At 41.8% G+C, this 26,083-nt stretch overlaps 1 long non-coding RNA gene across 1 annotated transcript; it reads right to left on the minus strand.

The window, feature by feature from the left end:
• Positions 1-1,246: 1,246 nt before the first annotated feature.
• On the minus strand, positions 1,247-1,521 carry LOC146983868 (uncharacterized). Its single transcript, XR_015036368.1, has 2 exons — positions 1,484-1,521; positions 1,247-1,430 (listed from the first exon to the last, which is right to left on the minus strand). It is a non-coding gene; the product is annotated as an uncharacterized LOC146983868 (long non-coding RNA).
• Positions 1,522-26,083: the final 24,562 nt, after the last annotated feature.

Below are 26,083 nucleotides of genomic sequence, written 5' to 3' on the forward strand. Positions count from 1 at the left end.
TATGTACAAGTGGAGTTGGCACTTTGACATTTTCAGCAACATGCTGAGCTGGCCTTTTGAGGAGTATCTCGGGAAGGCAAGGTCGTAGAGAGATGAGACACACATCAGCGTGTTCAGCATGGTCCAAATAGGGCAGATGGATCACGTTTCTATGTCTGCAGGACTCCCGCTGTGCAGCTACAGAACAAATGCCTATCCCAGTGAGAGTATATGTGATCAGTGAAAAGTGAAAATTTGACTAAGTGCTTTTGGCAAAAGCGTCCCCCAGAACATGTTTAGGAGCACATTTCAGGCCAGTTGGAGTCGATTGGTACCCATATTGAAGCACCTTATTTTTTGTCCCATATGTACAAGTGGAGTTGGCACTGACATTTTCAGCAACATGCTGAGCTGGCCCTTTGAGGAGTATCTCGGGAAGGCAAGGTCGTAGAGAGATGAGACACACATCAGCGTGGTCCAAATAGGTCAGATGGATAACGCTTCTATGTCTGCAGGACTCCCGCTGTGCAGCTACAGAACAAATGCCTATCCCAGTGAGAGTATATGAGATCGGTGAAAAGTGAAAATTTGCCTAAGTGCTTTTGGCAAAAGCGTCCCCCAGAACATGTTTAGGAGCACATTTCAGGCCATTTGGAGTCGATTGGTACCCATATTGAAGCACCTTATTTTTTGTCCCATATGTACATGTGGAGTTGGCACTTTGACATTTTCAGCAACATGCTGAGCTGGCCCTTTGAGGAGTATCTCGGGAAGGCAAGGTCGTAGAGAGATGAGACACACATCAGCGTGTTCAGCGTGGTCCAAATAGGGCAGATGGGTCACGCTTCTATGTCTGCAGGACTCCCGCTGTGCAGCTACAGAACAAATGCCTATCCCAGTCAGATGTGATCAGTGAAAAGTGAAAATTTGACTAAGTGCTTTTGGCAAAAGTGTCCCCCAGAACATGTTTAGGAGCACATTTCAGGCCATTTGGAGTCGATTGGTACCCATATTGAAGCACCTTATTTTTTGTCCCATATGTACAAGTGGAGTTGGCACTGACATTTTCAGCAACATGCTGAGCTGGCTCGTTGAGGAGTCTCTCGGGAAGGCAAGGTCGTAGAGAGATGAGACACACATCAGCGTGTTCAGCGTGGTCCAAATAGGGCAGATGGATAACGCTTCTAGGTCTGCAGGACTCCCGCTGCGCAGCTACAAACCAAATGACTATCCCAGTCAGAGTCTATGCGATCGGTGAAAAGTGAAAATTTGACTACCGTAGATGACCATTTAGTAGCCCGGGCGTTTAATATGCTAAATCGACTTGGACCCCAGGCGTTTATAAGAACCAGGCGCGTATTTGCAACAGGCTACAATTTATTTTTGCAATGAGCAGCACCAGACCATCATGCAAAGAACAAGGATTTCACCATAGGACCACTGGAACAAAACTACTTTTTTCCCCAACACATGTTTATTGACATCAGACAATAAATACAAAGACAGTTTGTCTGTGTTACGGCGACACAGGGAGCTGATCAGAGCAGCCAATCAGATCAGTGTTATGAATGATAGCGGGAGGAGGGAAGGTGGGGGGTCGATCGCGGTCATTTCAGCACTGTACATTAGCGCATTTATCTATTTGTCTTTGTCGTCCAGCGCAACCTGTCCCGCTAGCGCACCTGTGTTTGTGTGTCTGTGTCTGTGTGTGTGTCCGCCTGCATGCGAGAGAGAGAGCGAGAGGAGGGGCTGACTGACAGAGGTAGGAGTCGCTGTTGAAAAAAACTTTTTTTTCCTGTGCAAGACTGGTAAACACTTAATCGCCCGGGCGTTTAATTGAACCGGCGTTTATTACGCCAAATGAGCTCGGACCCCGGCGGCTATTAGAGCACAGGCGCGTATTTGCACGCGGGCGATTATTTGGTCATCTACGGTAAGTGCTTTTGGCAAAAGCGTCCCCCAGAACATGTTTAGGAGCACATTTCAGGCCATTTGGAGTCGATGAATATTGAAGCACCTTATTTTTTGTCCCATATGTACAAGTGGAGTTGACACGTTGACATTTAAGCAACATGCTGAGCTGGCCCTTTGAGGAGTATCTCGGGAAGGCAAGGTCGTAGAGAGATGAGACACACATCAGCGTGTTCAGCGTGGTCCAAATAGGGCAGATGGATCACGCTTCTATGTCTGCAGGACTCCCGCTGCGCAGCTACAAACCAAATGCATATCCCTGTCAGAGTCTATGTGATCAGTGAAAAGTGAAAATTTGACTAAGTGCTTTTGGCAAAAGCGTCCCCCAGAACATGTTAAGGAGCACATTTCAGGCCATTTGGAGTCGATTGGTACCCATATTGAAGCACCTTATTTTTTGTCCCATATGTACAAGTGGAGTTGGCACTTTGACATTTTCAGCAACATGCTGAGCTGGCCTTTTGAGGAGTATCTCGGGAAGGCAAGGTCGTAGAGAGATGAGACACACATCAGCGTGTTCAGCATGGTCCAAATAGGGCAGATGGATCACGCTTCTATGTCTGCAGGACTCCCGCTGTGCAGCTACAGAACAAATGCCTATCCCAGTGAGAGTATATGTGATCAGTGAAAAGTGAAAATTTGACTAAGTGCTTTTGGCAAAAGCGTCCCCCAGAACATGTTTAGGAGCACATTTCAGGCCATTTGGAGTCGATTGGTACCCATATTGAAGCACCTTATTTTTTGTCCCATATGTACAAGTGGAGTTGGCACTGACATTTTCAGCAACATGCTGAGCTGGCCCTTTGAGGAGTATCTCGGGAAGGCAAGGTCGTAGAGAGATGAGACACACATCAGCGTGGTCCAAATAGGTCAGATGGATAACGCTTCTATGTCTGCAGGACTCCCGCTGTGCAGCTACAGAACAAATGCCTATCCCAGTGAGAGTATATGAGATCGGTGAAAAGTGAAAATTTGCCTAAGTGCTTTTGGCAAAAGCGTCCCCCAGAACATGTTTAGGAGCACATTTCAGGCCATTTGGAGTCGATTGGTACCCATATTGAAGCACCTTATTTTTTGTCCCATATGTACATGTGGAGTTGGCACTTTGACATTTTCAGCAACATGCTGAGCTGGCCCTTTGAGGAGTATCTCGGGAAGGCAAGGTCGTAGAGAGATGAGACACACATCAGCGTGTTCAGCGTGGTCCAAATAGGGCAGATGGGTCACGCTTCTATGTCTGCAGGACTCCCGCTGTGCAGCTACAGAACAAATGCCTATCCCAGTCAGAGTATATGTGATCAGTGAAAAGTGAAAATTTGACTAAGTGCTTTTGGCAAAAGTGTCCCCCAGAACATGTTTAGGAGCACATTTCAGGCCATTTGGAGTCGATTGGTACCCATATTGAAGCACCTTATTTTTTGTCCCATATGTACAAGTGGAGTTGGCACTGACATTTTCAGCAACATGCTGAGCTGGCTCGTTGAGGAGTCTCTCGGGAAGGCAAGGTCGTAGAGAGATGAGACACACATCAGCGTGTTCAGCGTGGTCCAAATAGGGCAGATGGATAACGCTTCTAGGTCTGCAGGACTCCCGCTGCGCAGCTACAAACCAAATGACTATCCCAGTCAGAGTCTATGCGATCGGTGAAAAGTGAAAATTTGACTAAGTGCTTTTGGCAAAAGCGTCCCCCAGAACATGTTTAGGAGCACATTTCAGGCCATTTGGAGTCGATGAATATTGAAGCACCTTATTTTTTGTCCCATATGTACAAGTGGACTTGACACTTTGACATTTAAGCAACATGCTGAGCTGGCCCTTTGAGGAGTATCTTGGGAAGGCAAGGTCGTAGAGAGATGAGACACACATCAGCGTGTTCAGCGTGGTCCAAATAGGGCAGATGGATCACGCTTCTATGTCTGCAGGACTCCCGCTGCGCAGCTACAAACCAAATGCATATCCCTGTCAGAGTCTATGTGATCAGTGAAAAGTGAAAATTTGACTAAGTGCTTTTGGCAAAAGCGTCCCCCAGAACATGTTTAGGAGCACATTTCAGGCCATTTGGAGTCGATTGGTACCCATATTGAAGCACCGGTAACACTTTATTTTAAGGGGTCCTTGTTCCTGTGTAGTTACCTAATTAATTACAGTGTAATTACCTATGTAACTACATGTAATAGCATGTACTTACATTGTAAATACATAGTGTATTTTGGTGTACTTACAGGTCCTTGTTACACTTGTAATAAGAAATGCTTGTTACAATACCTGGTCAAAGTGGCCTCTCTCTTTGGGGAAGGGGTACATCTGCAAGAAAAATGGGTGAAACCACAACCCATGTTGCCTGGGCAACCTTTTCCATCAATCTTCCTCCTGCCTCTTGAGTCTTGGAACATGTGTGCTGTTACACAACTTAGTCTATGTAACAGTTGTGTTAATACACACTTGTTACTCTTTGATACAGTGGAATGAGCACATTAAAGTGTACCTGCTGGGATACCTCAGTCCTTACACATTAACTGCAATAACCAGTGTCTTTGATAGTGTACCACGTGTGCTGTTACACAACTTAATATATGTAACAGTTGTGTTAGTACACCGTTGTTACTCTTTGATACAGTGGAATGAGCACATTAAAATAAAGTGTACCACGTGTGCTGTTACACAACTTAGTATATGTAACAGTTGTGTTAGTACACCGTTGTTACTCTTTGATACAGTGTAATAAGAACATTAAAGTGTACCTGAGATACCTCAGTCCTTAACTGCAATAATCAGTGTCTTTGATAGTGTACCACGTGTGCTGTTACACAACTTAGTATATGTAACAGTTGTGTTAGTACACCGTTGTTACTCTTTGATACAGTGTAATAAGCACATTAAAATAAAGTGTACCACGTGTGCTGTTACACGATTTAGTATATGTAACAGTTCTGTTAGTACACCGTTGTTACTCTTTGATACAGTGTAATAAGAACATTAAAGTGTACCTGCTGGGATACCTCAGTCCATAAACATTAACTGCAATAATCAGTGTCTTTGATAGTGTACCACATGTGTTGTTACACAACTTAATATATGTAACAGTTGTGTTAGTACATCGTTGTTACTCTTTGATACAGTGTAATAAGCACATTAAAATAAAGTGTACCTGTTGTGCTGTTACACAACTTAGTATATGTAATAGTTCTGTTAGTACACCATTGTTACTCTTTGATACAGTGTAATAAGAACATTAAAGTGTACCTGAGATACCTCAGTCCTTAACTGCAATAATCAGTGTCTTTGATAGTGTACCACGTGTGCTGTTACACAACTTAGTATATGTAACAGTTGTGTTAGTACACCGTAATTACTCTTTGATACAGTGTAATAAGCACATTAAAATAAAGTGTACCACGTGTGCTGTTACACGATTTAGTATATGTAACAGTTGTGTTACTACACCGTTGTTACTCTTTGATACAGTGTAATAAGCACATTAAAATAAAGTGTACCACGTGTGCTGTTACACGATTTAGTATATGTAACAGTTGTGTTACTACACCGTTGTTACTCTTTGATACAGTGTAATAAGAACATTAAAGTGTACCTGCTGGGATACCTCAGTTCTTAACCATTAACTGCAATAACCAGTGTCTTTGATAGTGTACCACGTGTGCTGTTACACAACTTAATATATGTAACAGTTGTGTTAGTACATCGTTGTTACTCTTTGATACAGTGTAATAAGCACATTAAAATAAAGTGTACCTGTTGTGCTGTTACACAACTTAGTATATGTAACAGTTCTGTTAGTACACCGTTGTTACTCTTTGATACAGTGTAATAAGAACATTAAAGTGTACCTGAGATACCTCAGTCCTTAACTGCAATAATCAGTGTCTTTGATAGTGTACCACGTGTGCTGTTACACAACTTAGTATATGTAACAGTTGTGTTAGTACACCGTTGTTACTCTTTGATACAGTGGAATAAGCACATTAAAATAAAGTGTACCTGCTACATACTTACATGTAACATCATGCAGAAACTTGGTACTCAAGTATTTTTACATAAACCAATAACTAGAATAGCATTTTTTCAGAAAATGAGACAATGCTGGATAACTCAATTCATATGGAACTGAAAACATCATCAGCAATCTGTATGCATAAAACCACACACTCAAAAAAAATGCATTTCAGTGTTCCTTTATCGTCCTTTATTTTTATTATCCCCAAAAAACCACAAGGCTTGATCTTTTCCTGTCCTTTAATGGAGTCCTCTATTTCTCCTCCGTAAAACTGCAATGATCACAGAAACACAATTTACTTACAGTACTTACAGTAGCATTGCATGAATAGGTACACTTCAATTAGCATCCAGATTAACAAAATGAAAAGAGTTAGCATAGACTGAAAGCTAGCAAGGTATATTTACCGAAAACATAACTAATCATGTCTTAATTACAAAAATACACAATCATGTAACACTATTGACATATTCTACTCACAGATAGACATTCCCCAAGGCAAAAGCATCCAACAATATTATTTAGCAGTCTGTTTAGCCGTCTGTGCTCACTTTTACACCCGAGCATGAGAAGTGAGCATGCAACAGAAAAAACACAACATAGCTGGACTTGACGAGCCGAGCGCTCACTTCGACGCGGTTTCTCTGAACCAAAGAGAAGACCACTCACTCGGACGTGGTTTCTTTGAACAAAAGCACACACTTTTTTAACCCTCAAAGACAGTACAAAGACACTGGTTATTGCAGTTAATTTGTAAGAGTTGAGGTATCCCGACCCAGGTACACTTTATTTTAATGTGCTCATTCCACTGTATCAAAGAGTACAACGGTGTACTAACACAACTGTTACATATACTAAGTTGTGTAACAGCACACGTGGTACACTATCAAAGACACTGGTTATTGCAGTTAATGGTTAAGAACTGAGGTATCCCAGCAGGTACACTTTAATGTTCTTATTACACTGTATCAAAGAGTAACAACGGTGTATTAACACAACTGTTACATAGACTAAGTTGTGAAACAGCATAAATGTTCCAAGACTCAAGAGGCAGGAGGAAGATTGATGGAAAAGGTTGCCCAGGCAACATGGGTTGTGGTTTCACCCATTTTTCTTGCAGATGTACCCCTTCCCCAAAGAGAGAGGCCACTTTGACCAGGTATTGTAACAAGCATTTCTTATTACAAGTGTAACAAGGACCTGTAAGTACACCAAAATACACTATGTAATTACAATGTAAGTACATGCTATTACATGCAGTTACATAGGTAATTACACTGTAATTAATTAGGTAACTACACAGGAACAAGGACCCCTTAAAATAAAGTGTTACCGAAGCACCTTATTTTTTGTCCCCTATGTACAAGTGGAGTTGGCACTTTGACATTTTCAGCAACATGCTGAGCTGGCCTTTTGAGGAGTATCTCGGGAAGGCAAGGTCGTAGAGAGATGAGACACACATCAGCGTGTTCAGCGTGGTCCAAATAGGGCAGATGGATCACGCTTCTAGGTCTGCAGGACTCCCGCTGCGCAGCTACAAACCAAATGCCTATCCCAGTCAGAGTCTATGCGATCGGTGAAAAGTGAAAATTTGACCAAGTGCTTTTGGCAAAAGCGTCCCCCAGAACATGTTTAGGAGCACATTTCAGGCCATTTGGAGTCGATTGGTACCCATATTGAAGCACCTTATTTTTTGTCCCATATGTACAAGTGGAGTTGGCACTTTGACATTTTCAGCAACATGCTGAGCTGGCCCTTTGAGGAGTATCTCGGGAAGGCAAGGTCGTAGAGAGATGAGACACACATCAGCGTGTTCAGCGTGGTCCAAATAGGGCAGATGGATCACGCTTCTATGTCTGCAGGACTCCCGCTGTGCAGCTACAGAACAAATGCCTATCCCAGTCAGAGTATATTAGATCAGTGAAAAGTAAAAATTTGACTAAGTGCTTTTGGCAAAAGCGTCCCCCAGAACATGTTTAGGAGCACATTTCAGGCCATTTGGAGTCGATTGGTACCCATATTGAAGCACCTTATTTTTTGTCCCATATGTACAAGTGGAGTTGGCACTGACATTTTCAGCAACATGCTGAGCTGGCTCGTTGAGGAGTCTCTCGGGAAGGCAAGGTCGTAGAGAGATGAGACACACATCAGCGTGTTCAGCGTGGTCCAAATAGGGCAGATGGATAACGCTTCTAGGTCTGCAGGACTCCCGCTGCGCAGCTACAAACCAAATGACTATCCCAGTCAGAGTCTATGCGATCGGTGAAAAGTGAAAATTTGACTAAGTGCTTTTGGCAAAAGCGTCCCCCAGAACATGTTTAGGAGCACATTTCAGGCCATTTGGAGTCGATGAATATTGAAGCACTTTATTTTTTGTCCCATATGTACAAGTGGACTTGGCACTTTGACATTTAAGCAACATGCTGAGCTGGCCCTTTGAGGAGTATCTTGGGAAGGCAAGGTCGTAGAGAGATGAGACACACATCAGCGTGTTCAGCGTGGTCCAATTAGGGCAGATGGATCACGCTTCTATGTCTGCAGGACTCCCGCTGCGCAGCTACAAACCAAATGCATATCCCTGTCAGAGTCTATGCGATCGGTGAAAAGTGAAAATTTGACTAAGTGCTTTTGGCAAAAGCGTCCCCCAGAACATGTTTAGGAGCACATTTCAGGCCATTTGGAGTCGATTGGTACCCATATTGAAGCACCTTATTTTTTGTCCCATATGTACAAGTGGAGTTGGCACTTTGACATTTTCAGCAACATGCTGAGCTGGCCCTTTGAGGAGTATCTCGGGAAGGCAAGGTCGTAGAGAGATGAAACACACATCAGCGTGTTCAGCGTGGTCCAAATAGGGCAGATGGATCACGCTTCTATGTCTGCAGGACTCCCGCTGTGCAGCTACAGAACAAATGCCTATCCCAGTGAGAGTATATGTGATCAGTGAAAAGTGAAAATTTGACTAAGTGCTTTTGGGAAAAGCGTCTCCCAGAACATGTTTAGGAGCACATTTCAGGCCATTTGGAGTCGATTGGTACCCATATTGAAGCACCTTATTTTTTGTCCCATATGTACAAGTGGAGTTGGCACTTTGACATTTTCAGCAACATGCTGAGCTGGCCTTTTGAGGAGTATCTCGGGAAGGCAAGGTCGTAGAGAGATGAGACACACATCAGCGTGTTCAGCGTGGTCCAAATAGGGCAGATGGATCACGCTTCTATGTCTGCAGGACTCCCGCTGTGCAGCTACAGAACAAATGCCTATCCCAGTGAGAGTATATGTGATCAGTGAAAAGTGAAAATTTGACTAAGTGCTTTTGGCAAAAGCGTCCCCCAGAACATGTTTAGGAGCACATTTCAGGCCATTTGGAGTCGATTGGTACCCATATTGAAGCACCTTATTTTTTGTCCCTTATGTACAAGTGGAGTTGGCACTTTGACATTTTCAGCAACATGCTGAGCTGGCCTTTTGAGGAGTATCTCGGGAAGGCAAGGTCGTAGAGAGATGAGACACACATCAGCGTGTTCAGCATGGTCCAAATAGGGCAGATGGATCACGCTTCTATGTCTGCAGTACTCCCGCTGCGCAGCTACAAACCAAATGCCTATCCCAGTCAGAGTCTATGCGATCGGTGAAAAGTGAAAATTTGACTAAGTGCTTTTGGCAAAAGTGTCCCCCAGAACATGTTTAGGAGCACATTTCAGGCCATTTGGAGTCGATTGGTACCCATATTGAAGCACCTTATTTTTTGTCCCATATGTACAAGTGGAGTTTGCACTTTGACATTTTCAGCAACATGCTGAGCTGGCCCTTTGAGGAGTATCTCGGGAAGGCAAGGTCGTAGAGAGATGAGACACACATCAGCCTGTTCAGCGTGGTCCAAATAGGGCAGATGGATCACGCTTCTATGTCTGCAGGACTCCCGCTGTGCAGCTACAGAACAAATGCCTATCCCAGTCAGAGTATATTAGATCAGTGAAAAGTAAAAATTTGACTAAGTGCTTTTGGCAAAAGCGTCCCCCAGAACATGTTTAGGAGCACATTTCAGGCCATTTGGAGTCGATTGGTACCCATATTGAAGCACCTTATTTTTTGTCCCATATGTACAAGCGGACCCGTTCTGGATGGCTCGCGGACAGCTGGTCAAAAAAGTAAATAATATTTAATGCACATCTGATGTTGGACATGTCTTTTATTTTGAAAAATAACTTATATTGAAAGGCACGCATCACTTGAACACATGCAGTTGTAATGGTTCTCCTCAGTTTCTTATTATTTGCTCTGAATGCAAAGATATCATTTTCTAATTAATGTGGCCTGAATGCAGTGAATATTGTTTTGTTTTGTGGGTCTTTATTCTGTGCAATTTGATATACATTCACTTTTGTGAATATGCTCTGAATGCAGAGATGCATTAGAAGTCAAATATAACGTTTTGTTGGTCTCCATTTTGTGCAGTTTGATTTTTTTTAAATTCACTTCTGTACATGCAGTTGTCATTGCCCTCCTCAGTTTCATTCATGTGCTCTGAAATGCACTTTGCTCAATAAAGAGCAAAATTAGTTTTTAAAGGCTTTAAAAAATATATATTGGTTTGAATTCAATAAAAGCGGGTCGCGACTTAATGACCATGGGAAAATGTGGGTCCCAGAGTGAGACTAGTTAAGAACCCCTGATCTGGATCATTCAAGTCACTTCACTGTCGACTGACAACAACACTTAACATCTAATCTCATCTTGTTTGTGTCAATGACAGAACCTCGTCCAGTCTGGGCCATTGTTCTACTCAGTCTGCTGATGTTCCTGACTCTCCTGGGTTTTGGTGCTTTTGTTGCTGTCAGAATATATAAAGAAATGAAGAAGAGAGGAGGTTAGTATATGTAAAACATTGTTTTATTGTTTCTAAGTATTTTAATGTCACCTTTTTGATGTTGTTTGTCTTGGCTACAGGACGTCTTCCAGTCTGGGTCAAGGTTCTGCTGGTTCTCCTGTACGCTGCTACTGCTGCTGTTTACATAGTCTTTCTTTATAAAGGGCAGGGGTGGAAAGTAACGAGTTACATTTACTCAAGTTACTGTAATTAAGTAGCTTTTTTGTGTACTTGTACTTTTTTGAGTAATTTTTAAAATCAGTACTTTTACTTTTACTTGAGTACATATTGTTGGAAGAAATTTACTTAGTTACATTTTAAATAGCTTCCGTTACAAAGTAAAAAATAACTTGCGTCTGTGTGGGTTGTCAAAAGTAGCCTACGTCGCTGCCGCCTCTCTCTCTCTCTCTCTCTCTGTCCCTTCACAGACGCCTAACCCAGCAGCAGGTACACACCTCTCTTCCCCTCACTGCTACGTGAGTTTGTGCATAACAGGGCTCGTCGCTATGTTGTCGTCTTAATATTAGCCATTAGCCACAGCTAGCGGTTAAAAGCTGACGTTAATGATTGAAGACAACGTTATCAGGCATGTCCATCTATTCGGCTATGTTTACGGTGACCAAACGTCCTCTTTTACCCGGACATGTCCACTTCTCACGTCTTGTCCGGGGCGTCCGGGCTTTTTTTTTTTTAATGAACTCATGAACATGTCCGGCTGTTTTCGGTAACGGGACCGGTGACCCTGCCAGACACACCGGGGCTGAAGGCCGGACCGGCAGTCCGTTGAGTTAAATGTAGGAGCCCAGTCAGATCCATGGCCATGCTCAGAGGAACAGACAAGCAGCCCACTGCTTCAGAGCAGTTACAGTAAAGAGGCAAGTGGGTGTGTGTGAGAGAGAGAGAGAGAGAGAGAGAGAGAGAGAGAGAGAGAGAGAGAGAGAGAGAGACTACAGTAAACCCCCCCCCCCCCCCCCTTCCTTGAGAGCAGACAGGAAAGACAGTAAAAAAAAAAAAACAGGTGTGTGACTGAAAGAGGGAGAGAGAGATTTTTCTTTTCTTTTTTTATCCATATTGAGTATCGAATATTTTCCTTAATATCGATATTGAGTTGAAAATTTTAGTATCATGATCATGATCGTGACAACCTTCGTGCCAGTAAATGTAACTGTCCATCTGATTGGCTCTGGACAACTGCAGTGTCAGAAGGTCAGAATCAAGTTGGTGCCACAGGAGCTAAAAGATGATGAAGACCAGTGTATCGATGGAGAAGGGACAAGTTTGAAACACAGAGACATGCACGAAGAATGTTAGGCCAATCTCTGGCCATTATAGCCCCCCCCCCCCCCCCAAAAAAAAGTAACTAAGTAACTTTTACTCTGAGTAAATTTTAAATGAACTACTTTTTACTTTTACTTGAGTAGATTTTTACACCAGTACTTTTCATTTTACTTGAGTAAAATTTCATCAAGGTAACAGTACTTTTACTTGAGTTTTTTTGGTACTCTTTCCACCCCTGATAAAGGGATTAAAAACACACAGGGTGCGTAGTGTGTGTGTGTGTGTGTGTGTGTGTGTGTGTGTGTGTGTGTGTCCCTCTCCCCTCCACACAGCTCTAGTTGTTTTAGCCATTAGCAGTTAGCCGTTAGCTGCTGACAGTGACTCACTGGGACGTGGAGCTTCACTGATGTGGAGGCGACTTGTTCTGCTTCTTCAGTGTCTGGTCTGGCTCCTGTGGTGGAGACGGGGCCGTTGTATAGGGGAGAAAGGTGATGATAATTCTAGGGGCCCAGCACCCAGTAGGGCCCCACAAAAACCCCAGTAGTCTAATCTTTGTATGACTGAATTATTCTGCATAAGACCCTGACTAATACTCATAGTAATGCTGCATTAGCATCAATACAAAGTAGGTTAAATAAAAAATGATAATACATACATAGTATAAGAAAAAAAGTGGAAAAGTCAGGGGCCCATTTTGGTATTCTTTCAGGGGGCCCAGAATTCCTAGCAACGGCCCTGGGTGGAGACCACAGTGATGAAGCAGTAATAAAGCGAGAGGAAGCTCCTCCTGGTTCATCTCCTCCTCTGGTTTCCACCTCCAGCTGCTCTTTCACTCTGATTGGCTGCAGCTCATCTCTTCCTCCTCCGCCTCAGCTGTTCCGTCCTGGACTGACGTCCTCATGGTCTCGGTCCAGGACGTCTTGTGCACTTCACATTGGAGGACTGATAGTGGATTTTTAAAGGCTGATGTAGTAACGATAGTTTGGAGCAGGAAAAAGCCGACGGCTGATTAATCAGCTGATATGAAAGAATTGACAAGTCTCTCACTGTCAGTCGAGTGGCAGCCACGCCCCCAGACCCACTCTGCTTTATCATCTATTTGTTTTAAATAGGAGCAAATTAAAAATTAGCATTATGTTTTATTGAGGAAAACTTCAAACTAGAAACAAAGTTTAGGAAAACATTTGTTTTTCATGGAACCAAAGGAGTCGCCCCCTAATGGTCATTTAAGAGAAAACAGGTTTAAGGTACTTCTTCATTGGCTCTATTTATGAAACACAGAGTCTATGGTCACGTTATATGCAACTTTTTTTTTTTTTTAAGTATATTTTTGGGGGGCTTTTTGGCCTTTAATTGGAAGCACAGTCGAGAGAGAGACAGGAAATGGGGAGGGACCAACTGAGCTAAACTGAGCCTCTAGTGATGCAACATTTAAAACACAGTCACCTCTTTTGTCCTCAGACGTCTCCTGTAGAAAACATCATGACAACACAGGAAGTTCAGCTGTAGAGAGCGACACCTCAGTTTATTTAGTGTTTAGTATCAGAGCCCAGTTTAAATATAAATGACCTCAGGTTCACAGTGGTGTTTGTTATCTTCATCTTCTGTGCGTTGATGCTGCAGCAAGATGATGTGACCTGACTGAGTGACTGGAGGAAGGTGAACAGACATTAGACTCTATCAGCTGATGTTCCTGCCAATAACCACAGTTTATAATAAATCCCATCTGTGTCAATTAATCTGTCTCGCTTCACTCTGCGGACATGAGGACGTCACTGATCCATGTTCCTGTCTCTGTCCTCAGTGTCCTGGCATGGAGACACTGTGGAGGTCTACAGTGGGTGGTATGTCCTGCTGACCTGTGAGGACTCTCCCTTACCCAGAAACCCCACAGTGACGTGGAGCCGCCACGACCTCCGCCCTTCAACCGTCCACCAGAGACACCAGCTGGGTGACGAGCTCACAGACCAGAACCAGGTTTACAGCAGCAGAACGTCCATGAAGACTGACACTCTGACCACTGGAGACCTCAGTCTCACTCTGAAGAACCTCCACCTCTCTGACAGCGGAAACTACACCTGCATCATCTCAGTGTTTGGAAATAAACGAACACTGAGAGACATACAGCTGAAGGTCAAAGGTCAGCAACACACCCTAAGGCCCTCCACATTGATCATTAGTTGCGTTTCCATCCACCTTTTTTTATTCGCATTTTCAAAAATTGCGAATAAATACTTGGATGGAAACGCCGGAAATTCGAAAAAAGGCAGTAAATGCGCATAAAAGTTTTTACGCTTTGGGGGGGTGGATTTGTCAGCGTATCGATAAAAGGAAAATGCAACTTTTTGTTATGGAAACAGGTTATGCGAATTGAGCCAGAGTTTGTGGGTGAAGTGTCTGCTGGAGGACGACTTCCCAAAAGTCCTTCACTCGCAGACGTTCAAACAAATGGAGAACAACGCGGTCTCCCAGCTCTCGTCTCTGCACACCACAACACAAACATGTGTAACCCGTAACCCGTAATCTTTTGTTTATGACGGTTAAAACTACTCAAACACACACCTTGTAACATCGTATATATATATAACATTGTGTAACGTTATCCACCGCCCCATTTATTGATTTTTCTCCGGCTTCGTTGTCAACAAATGCACATGGGCGAGAGGAGCGTAACCAAAACAGCGGAAAAGCGAGCGGACTTGCACAGTTCCCTACTGTCTTTCTGTGTAAATATCTCATGTTACAACATGAAAACCTGCCGCTTATATTCAAGTGCGGCCTATATATTTTCTTTCAAATTTGGCTGGTGCGGATTATATACAGGTGCGTCTAGTCCGGAAAGTAGGCGAAGTAAATTGTCCATGATGTTGAGTGTAAGCTGAGTGTCAACTGTTGTCATGGATACATTCACGCTCTCTTATGACGTAATCTCACGGCGCACTCCTCCTCTCCCAATAATTGAAAAACAATAACGAATGGAAACGGGCATAAATTCGCATTTGCTTTTTGCACATATTCACAAAATCCGCTCTTAAATTCAATACATTTGGATGTAAACCCAGTTATTGATCTCCACTCTTGGCTGAGTGGGCTTGGTTACGCACACACTTTGGTGACGTTTTGCCGGTGGAATGTACATTTGCATCTACCGTTAGTGTGCAATTGGCCAAGTGTGCGGGGATATTTAAAAGCAATCGGGACATACTGGACAAGTGCAGTCTGTCATCTGAGTGCTATTGTGCCCAACAAAATAGAAGTAAAAGAAAAAAGAACAACACATACGATTAAACAGAGCGTGATGAAAAATATTCACATAAGGTATAATCAATAGAGAAAATTCATAATTATGTGGTAACAGGTCAAAAATGATCAGATGTAAAAGTAAACGTAGCAACAAAAAAAGACAACAAAACTGAAACTGAAAAATATAAAATCAAATTATATAAAATATGAGATTAAAAAGTCATAATTATGACATACAAAGTAAAATTAATTTCATTTAAATGTATTCAATGGTGTTTCCCAAACGTGGCTTGTGGCTCCCGGTGACGGCAGACTTCACCAGCTAGTGCATTGTGGGATTTATACTTATACTACTACGGTCTTACCCTAAGTGTGGTTAAAGTGCAAATCAAGCGCGCTGCACTTTTGGTTGTTGGAGAAATGGGACACACTAGCGCACTGACACTAAGCCCATGAACGCACACACCAAGTGCCCAAGCGTGTAAGTGTGACTGAGTGTGCACATAGAGACAGGCCCTAACACCTATAGATCCAGGTCTGAGGTCAGATCTGGCTGGGCTTTGGACCAGTGCCACAGAGGTCATGTAAAGGTCATGTTGTTGTTTATGTTCATCTCATCCACAGAAAAGTACTCCGTCATAGTTCAAGTCATCGTTTTCATTGGTCTCCTGGTTCTACTTGTTGTCGCCTGGTGCCTTGTAAAAGGTAGGATGTTTGTATTGAGTGTATTTATTTATTTATTTATTGCCATCAGTCTTGGAGAATCAACCCTGAGGATCACTCACTGACTCCAGACACTACAGAGCTTTTACATTTATCCAACTGTTAATTTTAACTTCCTGTTTCCTGTAGAGTTGAACTCTGGGTAAAATGGTGTCCAACAGGTTTTTGTCTCGGTCCGCTGTGTCTCCTTTTCACAGTGAGGACTTTCTGTCCAACTGTCCTCTGTGTCCTTCTGTCCCTCAGATCAAACCAGCCACTAATCCTGATCAACAGTGATCAACACTGATCAATATCAGCAGCACCATCCCAGACTTTTACTTTGACAGGATCAATGTTATTGATCCAAAGCAGTGTTGACAGCAGGGCAGGAATTTGCGATTTGCCCTTGTGCCCTTGAAAAAAATATCTGCCCTAAGGCCCCACAGACATAATAACCGACATCCCACCAGTTCGACATAGGCCTATAATTGTTTAAATGCGAACACTTCATTTTCTATCAAATGTCCCATCATTCCCACAATTTTTGCCTCCTATGGTTGGAATGAAGGTATTTTTTTCTTTTTTTTAATAGCGTATTTTTTCTCCAAAAGTGGCTTTGGTGCCCCACCCACACTGACCCAGTCGATTCTGCGGTTTTCTCCTTTGCCTCTTTCCTGTCAAAACAATGCGTATTTTGATAACATTCTGGCAGCATCATCGCCAGCCATGGGTTTGAGTTGACACTGGCATAAACTGCCCGGGCGGCCTAAAACAACAGTTTGACGACCAATCTATCAGCGACCATCTTCTTCTCTTCAGTGGATAGTTTTCCTCCACATGTCAACGTGACAGAGAAAAGACTGAGAGGAGACAAAACTAAACTCTGATCATGTCCAACACCTTCAACATGTGTTTGACTTCCTCCATGCGTCCACTGTCCCTCTGGTCTGGTTCTGTCCTTCAGGCTCCTCTACAGCTCTGTGATCCTTCAGTAAAGAGATTAAAACCTGCTGCTGTCTGATGACATCATCATGTGGTTTGTTGTCTCTCAGGCCAACAGGTGGAGGTGGAGGTGGAGGTGGAGGAGGGGGCGGAGTCAGTCCAGCTGCCCTTCAAGACCACAGCTGTCCTGTCTGAAGACGTCAGAGTGGAGTGGACGGACAGAGACAACAGGAAGGTCCATGTGTATGAGAACGGTTCTAAAGAACAGCACCAGGTTTACAGAGGACGGACAGAGATGAATGAAGACCTGCTGAGGACTGGAGACCTCAGTCTGACCCTGAAACACTTAGGAGTGATAGACACAGGAGACTACTACTGCAAAGTCTACAACAAGGACGGATACCTAGTGAGATGGAGATTGGTGTTTCTCAAGGTCAAAGGTCAGAGTTGTTTGTTTGTCTCTGGTTGTTTGATTGTCTCTGATTGTTTGTCTCTGTCTCACTGTCTTCTGTTTCGTCTACAGGGAGAACTCAGGTCGAAGCTGAAACAGACGACATGAGGAACAGAAACAGCTCCACTGATCCAACTCCTCTGGTGGCTGATCAATCAGTCTGATCGGTCTGTTGATCAGTTTGTGATTATTGAAAGGCTCTGACTTTGGACCAGAGATAAAATGGAGGTGAAGCAGCTGATGGAGGTGAAGACAAGAGGACGTTACTGAATCTACTGACTCACAGTCTGCAGACTCACTATTTTTGAGTATTGATCAGACTTGATCAGTACCACACATGAAAAGTTAAAATATCATTGAAAAAAATACGTCTTCATTCTCCTTCTAAGGGACAAAGTTACGTCATGGAGACGGCCAGTTCATGGACCACAGTGATGTTGATGTGCTAGCTAGCTTGTTCAGCTAATGGCTGAAGGTTGAGCTTCAGCTCTGGTAGAGCAAAGGTTTCAGATGTGACTTCATTGAATTTAGCTCATATGTGTCCTGTAGAAACGAGTCGGTTTAAAGTCAAACTCTGACTGAAGGACACAGATTGGTTCGTTTCAGCGCCATGACGTCAGAGACTGTGGAGGATTTTAACCAGTGAGGTTCAGTTCCCAGAAACTGAATCATGATCAGTTTAATTTTGCTTTCACGGCGAATTTACAAAATAAGTCTTTAATGTCAAAGTGAAAACATTCCTACAAAGTCATGTCAGTTCATTTAAATTATGTAATATAAAATTAGTGATCACAAATATTCACTCCAGGTCACCATTGACCTTTGAAAGGAGGCTGAAAAAAAGGGGGGTCAACATTTGACAGTACAGCAGGATGTGCCCCCCTCCCCACTCTGTATCTCCTTGTCTCACAGGCTGGTGAGCATCATCCTGCAGAGTTGGTGTTTAACCTTCGTTAACGTATTATGCCATCAACAAGTTAAACTGTGTGATATTTTTTGTGTTATTCTATTTCAATCCTGTATCATTTCATAATGTGGTGATCGTATGTTTTGTTTCTGTCAGGAGTTGGACATGTCGTGTACCAGACTGGATCTTTTTCTCACTTAAACACTTGATGTTCCTCCCCTTCTCTGTCAAACAGCTCTTTTTCTTATAATTGAATGAAATCTTTGAGTTTTTGTCCTTCTACTTGACGCGTGTGAAGCCTGTTGCTTTTATTTTTTTCATTTCAGCGCAGTGCTCACATGTATACAAAGACCTATAGCTGCTACAAAGGGATCAGTTCTTGACTCTGCCTCCGCTCTGGTCCAAAGTAAAAGTGTTTTTCCTTCAAGCTTTAAAGCAGCTCTACCTGTAGTCTCACTGTAGGACCTGCTGCTTCATGGTGTTTCTGTTAGTGTCAGTCTGACTTCCATTCCTCACTCTGTCTTTATCAACTGCAAATAAATTGCTCCCAGATAAAAAACTGCCAGATTACAGGATGTAACAGTGTTTTAAAATCTCTTCAGGGTGGTGATTGACACTAGAGGAGTTTAAAATGTATATTTGGTTGTGTTTATATATTTGCATGTGGTTTCTGAATATTTGATCTTTCTGGGTGTTGGCAGGAGTTTGGACAAAGGTAGTTAGTAGAGCTTAGATATTTTCTGTCAACCATCACTATGGTCGTTGTTACCATCAATCACGTTGGGTATTACCCAATATTTTTGTGCAACAGTTGCTTGTCATTCTTTTTTCAAAATGTATTTTTTGCTTCAATAAACAGAATTAAACTGCATCTGGACTTCAGTACTGATTCATGTGGATATGTCACAGATATTAGTTCCTACAGCTTGAAAAGACTTAGTATTTGTACACAGTTGCAGTAACTTATTCCTCTAGTAAACAATAATCAAAAAAACAACAACAATTGGGTGAGATTAAAGGGATAGTTCACCCAAAATTCAAATTTCACTCATTATCTACTCACCCTCATGTCGACTAAGGGCTGGGAGAATTTTCAGAGTCCTCCGTGCCTTCTCAGAGTTACGGGGGGGGGGGCTCTGCTTTAAAAATTTTTTTTATTGGCAACCAGGAAGTCAGAAATAATGAATCACAATCAAATTGATCATAATTTACCAATACATTTTTCAATATATATAGATTAAAAAGTGAGAGAAAAAGAAAAAAAACACAACACAACACAATGAAAAACATCAAACTAAACAAGCATGGAACTAACACAAAAAGTATAGATACTAAAACACATAAATTAATTAAGAAGAGAAAAAAAGCAAAAAAAAACAAACAGTGGTGGTGTACAGACGTCGTAAATCTCAGTAGTCCAGAGGGAGGGAGGGAGGGGGGGAAACAGTTTGTAGGCAATTGAGGACCAGGCGTACACAGTCTGTATGAGCTCAAACTCACCCTTAAGAATATGTGACTTAAGGAAGTAAGATTTCAGATTTCTCCCAGTTCACTTTATAACCTGAGATAGAGCCAAAATCTTCCACTATCTCCAGAATATGTTTAAGGGAGGTGGATGGGTCAGATACTGTCACTAATATGTCATCCGCAAAAAGACGTTTTATTTATGTTACAGGGGCTGGGACACCTTTAATATTCTGATTATTTCTAATTGAAATGGCCAAGGGTTCCAATAATAAAATAGTTGTCACTAGATCTGATCAGCAGATGATCTGATTTAATGACTCTTATAATATTTTGAATGAACTTAGTCTTTGAGTTCAAGTTTTAATCCAGATTGTAAAACTGAAACAAGCTTGAGTTTAAAAAAATAACTTCACTAAGTCTGAGTGAGTAGAGGAGAGGATCATATTCAGTGGTGATGAGCTGATCAAACACATCCTGTCAATTACAACTGATTTGTCTTTTCTCTTGGTTTCAGCCAAAGACCGTCCATCCTGTAAGTAAAACTAATTTTATTTTTACCTGAAATTATCTTTTACACCAAATCATTCATAATCATTTGATTGATGATCTACTTCACACAAAAATATGTATTATTGTATCTAAAAGATTCAGTGCTGGTTAAATGGACTTTACACAGTTTTTCACAAACAGTGTGTTTCTGATATTACAGCTCCTGAAACCAGCTCTGAACTCTCTGAGCATCTGAATCCAGAAACCTGACTGACAAACACTGGATCAGTGACCTCACATGGGATGGAAGAAGTCAACACTTTGGCATGTGTCACGTTATCCAGCTAAAAGAGTCTAGTGTTGTTTTGACGTTACACGTGCAAAAAAATCGTGCAAAAAAATCCACACAATAACAGTAGTGCCCGTCGCCCGGGCACTACTGTTATTGTGTGGATTTTTTCTTATTATATTATTATTTTCTTATTATGCCGAACAGAAGAACAATAGTGTGACTGCTGAAAGCAGTCACACTATTGTTCTTCTGTTTGGCCATTTTCTTCCGCCTTTTTACGGTCTTCTTCTAGTCCTTCATACTTTGTGCTATTTCAACAATTCATATATCAAAACGTGCAGCTTTTTTTGAACTTTATCGGCATTACTTTTCTCTTTTTAACTATTAATACTTTTTCAAATATTTAACTTTTTCTGATTTTTTTCAGCTTTATAATGTGTGTGTGTTGCGTCTAACGAGCAGAGCTAGAGTGGTGCTAGAGTGGAGAGAGGCAAAAAAACATTCTAGAGTTTTTCTGGCTAAACTGTCAGCTTGGCCACAGATTAAACTCTAGACAAATTATTTCCTCCAGTTTTGTAGCCACACTTGTCTTCTGGCTAAAATTCTGGTCAAAAATGCAAAGAGACTTAGATAATAATTTAAAATATTTTTTAAATGCAGCCAGGGAGCTCTCTGCTCTCATTCAGCCCAATGCATTTTTTTCACAGCAGCAGGAGAAGGAGCTCAACTTTGTAACTTGCTGTTAAGTGCTTTTTAAATCATTTTAATTCACCAAAAAATAGTCACAGGTCACATGAAAGTCCTCTTCTTTCTTGGTGTGGCTAATTTCTGCGCTTTCCTTACCTTTTTTTTAAAGCAGGAGCCAGTGATCCTCTTATTAAAGGTTTTCTTTGCCCCTCACATACTGTCTCTGCCTGTAGCCTGGTGGTTAGCTTGCTGAGCTGGAGACCTGAAGGTTACTGGTTCAAATCTTGCCTCAATAACAATTATAATGAATTATTTTCCCAGTCGTCCTCTGTTGACTTCTGATAACTTGCTTCATGTTGAAACTGCTGCTCTCAGCCTGAAATTCACAGAAATTTTCATTCTAAGTCATTCAAGCTTGACTCTCAAGCTTTCTTGGTGTTGACACAGTGTGTTTCCAACAGGTCCAGCTTTGGGCTCGTTAACTTCAGAGTGAGACAGAGTGCAGCTCATCAACAGACAACAGTCTTTGCAGCAGTGTGTACACTGTGGCCTAGAGGCAAAGTCAAAGTCTTCTGACCATGAGATTGTGGGTTCGATTCCTACCTTGGTCAACCATTTGTATGGTCATCACTGCTTGCACATTTTTCACAAAAGAGTCCTCTACTTACTTGTTGTGGCTAATCCTTACTTTTTTTTTAAAGCAGAAGCCAGTGATCCTCTTATCAAAGGTTTTCTTTGCCCCTCACATACTGTCTCTGTCTGTAGCCTAGTGGTTAGCTTGCTGGTCTGAAGACCTGAAGGTTGCTGGTTCAAATCTTGCCTCAACAACAATTATAGTGAATTATTTTCCCAGTCGTCCTCTGTTGACTTCTGATAACTTGCTTCATGTTGAAACTGCTGCTCTCAGCCTGAAATTCACAGAAATTTTCATTCTAAGTCATTCAAGCTTGACTCTCAAGCTTTCTTGATGTTGACAGTGTTTCCAGCAGGTGCAGCTTTGGGCTCGTTAACTTCAGAGTGAGACAGAGTGCAGATCATTAACAGACAACAGTCTCTGCAACTGTGTGTGCATTGTGGCCTAGAGGCAGAGTGGAAGTCTACTGACCATGAGGTTGTGGGTTCAATTCCGACCTTGGTCAAACATTTGTATGGTGATCACTGCTTGCACTATTTGCTAATTCTGCAACAGCGTTCAGCTGCTTTCAGCAGTCACACCATTTCCATTCTTGGAAATGCTTTTTAGTGTGAATGCTGGAAGCATTCACACTATTGTTATTCGGTTCGGCCATTTTCTTTATTAGTGTGACTGCTGGAAGCAGTCACACTATTGTTCTTCTGTTCTGCCATTTTCTTCCGCCTTTTTACGGTCTTCTTCTAGTCCTTCATACTTTGTGCTATTTCAACAATTCATATATCAAAACGTGCAGCTTTTTTTGAACTTTATCGGCATTACTTTTCTCTTTTTAACTATTTATACTTTTTCAAATATTTAACTTTTTCTGATTTTTTTCAGCTTTATAATGTGTGTGTATTGCGTCTAACGAGCAGAGCTAGAGTGGTGCTAGAGTGAAGAGAGGCAAAAAAACATTCTAGAGTTTTTCTGGCTAAACTGTCAGCACGGCCACAGATTAAACTCTAGACAAATTATTTTCTCCAGTTTTGTAGCCACACTTGTCTTCTGGCTAAAATTCTGGTCAAAAATGCAAAGAGACTTAGATAATAATTTAAAATATTTTTTAAATGCAGCCAGGGAGCTCTCTGCTCTCATTCAGCCCAATGCATTTTTTTCACATCAGCAGGAGAAGGAGCTCAACTTTGTAACTTGCTGTTAAGTGCTTTTTAAATCAATTTAATTCACCAAAAAATAGTCACAGGTCACAAAAAAGTCCTCTTCTTACTTGGTGTGGCTAATTTATACTAATTTCTTGTTATTTTAAGCATCATTGAAAAATCTCACATTCATCAAAGTCTCAACCTCTCCTCTCCACAACTCCACTGTAGTGTAGGGGGTAGGGTGGCTACTTGCCAACCCCAAGGTCACTGGTTCGAATCCAAGTGAAGTACTCTTGTTATGTTATGTTGAATTCTGCTCTCCTCCCCCGCCTTCAATTGGTTCCAGGTGTTTGTTATCTCCTTGATTACTCGTACCAGTTTGCACATCATCACATTACAATGAATGACAACAGTCTTGACAACAGTCTTGAAAGCAGTGTTCTCTCTGTAGCCGAGTGGCAGAGTAAAGGCTTAGTGATCATATGGTCATGGGTTCGATTCCTGCCTCAGTCATTTCACATCATTGCTTGACTTTTGATTCCAATTATTCAGCTGTCATTGGACAGTCTTTGATTCCTCATAGTATAAAGCTCATTGTAACTCAGGTTCTCTGTGGCCATATGGTTAGTGTGTTAGGTGTTGTGCTATTTCAACAATTCATATATCAAAACGTGCAGCTTTTTTTGAACTTTATCGGCATTACTTTTCTCTTTTTAACTATTTATACTTTTTCAAATATTTAACTTTTTCTGCAAATTAAACTCTAGACAAATTATTTTCTCCAGTTTTGTAGCCACACTTGTCTTCTGGCTAAAATTCTGGTCAAAAATGCAAAGAGACTTAGATAATAATTTAAAATATTTTTTAAATGCAGCCAGGGAGCTCTCTGCTCTCATTCAGCCCAATGCTGAGAGCTCTCCACAACTCTGTCTGTAGTCCAGTTAGTAAGGTGGCCGCTTGCCAACCCCAAGGTCACTAGTTCGAATCCAGGCTGAGCAATCTTGTTATGTGATGTTGAATTCTGCTCCCCTCCCCCACCCTCAATTGGTTACAGGTGTTTGTTAAGAGACGCATTACAGTTTTTCTCTGTTGGTTTGGCTCATTTCTTGAAACAGAAATTACATTCTTAAAACTATAAGACCATTTGGCCAAACAGTCTTACAGTTCTGCACAACATTACAGCTCACTAGCAAAAGCGCATATCTCTCCCAAAACTGTTCACACATGCTTCAAAACTAGATTCCTTTACCATGTAAAGTGTCAGTACCATCAAAATGGCAAAGATCTTTCTCAATTGCTTTTGGCTCATTTGCATTCACTTAGTGCTTTTACCAAAAATAAACTGGATGGTTCAGCATAACACCATGGATGAGCTGCAGAACCTCATATCTCTCCCAAAACAGTTTACTTATGTCTCAAAACCAAACTTCTTTCTCATGTAAGTAGTCAGTGCCCCAAAATGCATCATCCCTGTGGCATTCTGTGAGCATTGCAAGTCAAAATGCTTAGATGTTTTGTCACTATGGCAGAGACGTATAAAACCTAAGAAAAGGACTTTGAGCAGCCTCCAAAGTTTGACATCACACACACTGCACTCATATTGCCAAGGAAATCGTAACCATTTTTATTCACATTTTGCCTACATAAAGTAACTCAATATTATGTACTGTAAAAACAAAATGTATAGGCCTACAGTTCTCTGTACATGTATGAAATATGAACACAAAAAAAACCAGAAAAAATATACCAAGCCTATAGTGCAGTAAACAAAGTTTCACGAGTAGAGACATTTTCACTGGTCACCACTGTCATCACCCTCTGTCTCCTGGCCACCATCTTCATCCTCCTGACCATCCATACGCATATAAGGTCTATAATTGTGGCCCGAATTTCATCAGGCACAACTCTGTGTCTTCTTGCTCTTCCGCCTCTTCCGCCTATTCCACCACGCATCCGCACTCCTCCTCCTCTTCTTCTTCTTCCTCCTCTTCCTCTTCCTTGAGCAGGGAGTTGCTCATGATAATTTTCTTGGCCAGGTACCTCCATGTTTATACTGCAAAAGGTACAGGCCCTAGCCAAGCTCTATATATACGCGTTTGGCAGCATTCACAATAGACAGCACCAGTCAGGTAGCTAAACAGCTGATTGATTGGTCATCTGAGATGTAGGAACTCCTCCTTCGTTAGTCAAGTTCTAATTTCACCTGACTGTCAATTACTGTCATGAATTTATGAAATGCTGCAAGAAATTCATATGGTTTTCATGGTATTAGCCTACAGTATGTTGACTAATTTTGACAGTTGAACAGACTATTGTGCATATGATGATTTACACAGTGAAATCATGCTGACATGTTTTGGAGAGAGCAACCATTCGACTGAGAATCAACTAATCAGCTTAGATCAGCAAGATCTATTCATTTGGAAAATGTGCTAAATGTATGCTCATTGTGCTAACTCTAGGGTACTTGTACATAACCATTTGCAAAGATGCACTAAGACACTTGAGACATGTACTAAGACATTTGCAATTTGATGAAATCAATGAGAAATGCCATTCTGTTGTGAACATTTGCAAGGTGGTTTGGAGATTTGTCCATGTTATTTTGAGAATGTAATTTCTGTTTCAAGAATTGAGCCAAACCAACAGAGAAAAACTGTAATTGCTTCTGCCACCGTTTGCAGCACATCATCACATTACAATGGCAACATGCTTATGTCTGTGCTCTCTGTGGCGAAGTGGCAGAGTAAGACAACAGTCTTTACAACTGTGTGTACACTGTGGCCTAGAGGCAAAGTCAAAGTCTAGTGACCATGAGATTATAGGTTCGATTCCTACCTTGGTCAACCATTTGTATGGTGATCACTGCTTGCACTATTTTCACAAAAAAGTCCTCTACTTGTTGTGGCTCATTTCTTTTTTTTTAAAGCATCATTGAAAAATCTCATATTCATCAAACCTCTACTTCACTATTAGTGTTGGAATAGCCCAGTGGATAAGGTTCCTGCCATCCAACCACA

This window comes from Trachurus japonicus, chromosome 8, assembly GCF_045865225.1.
Source record: "Trachurus japonicus isolate A0001 chromosome 8, Traja_1.0".
Classification (NCBI taxonomy): Eukaryota; Metazoa; Chordata; class Actinopteri; order Carangiformes; family Carangidae; genus Trachurus; species Trachurus japonicus.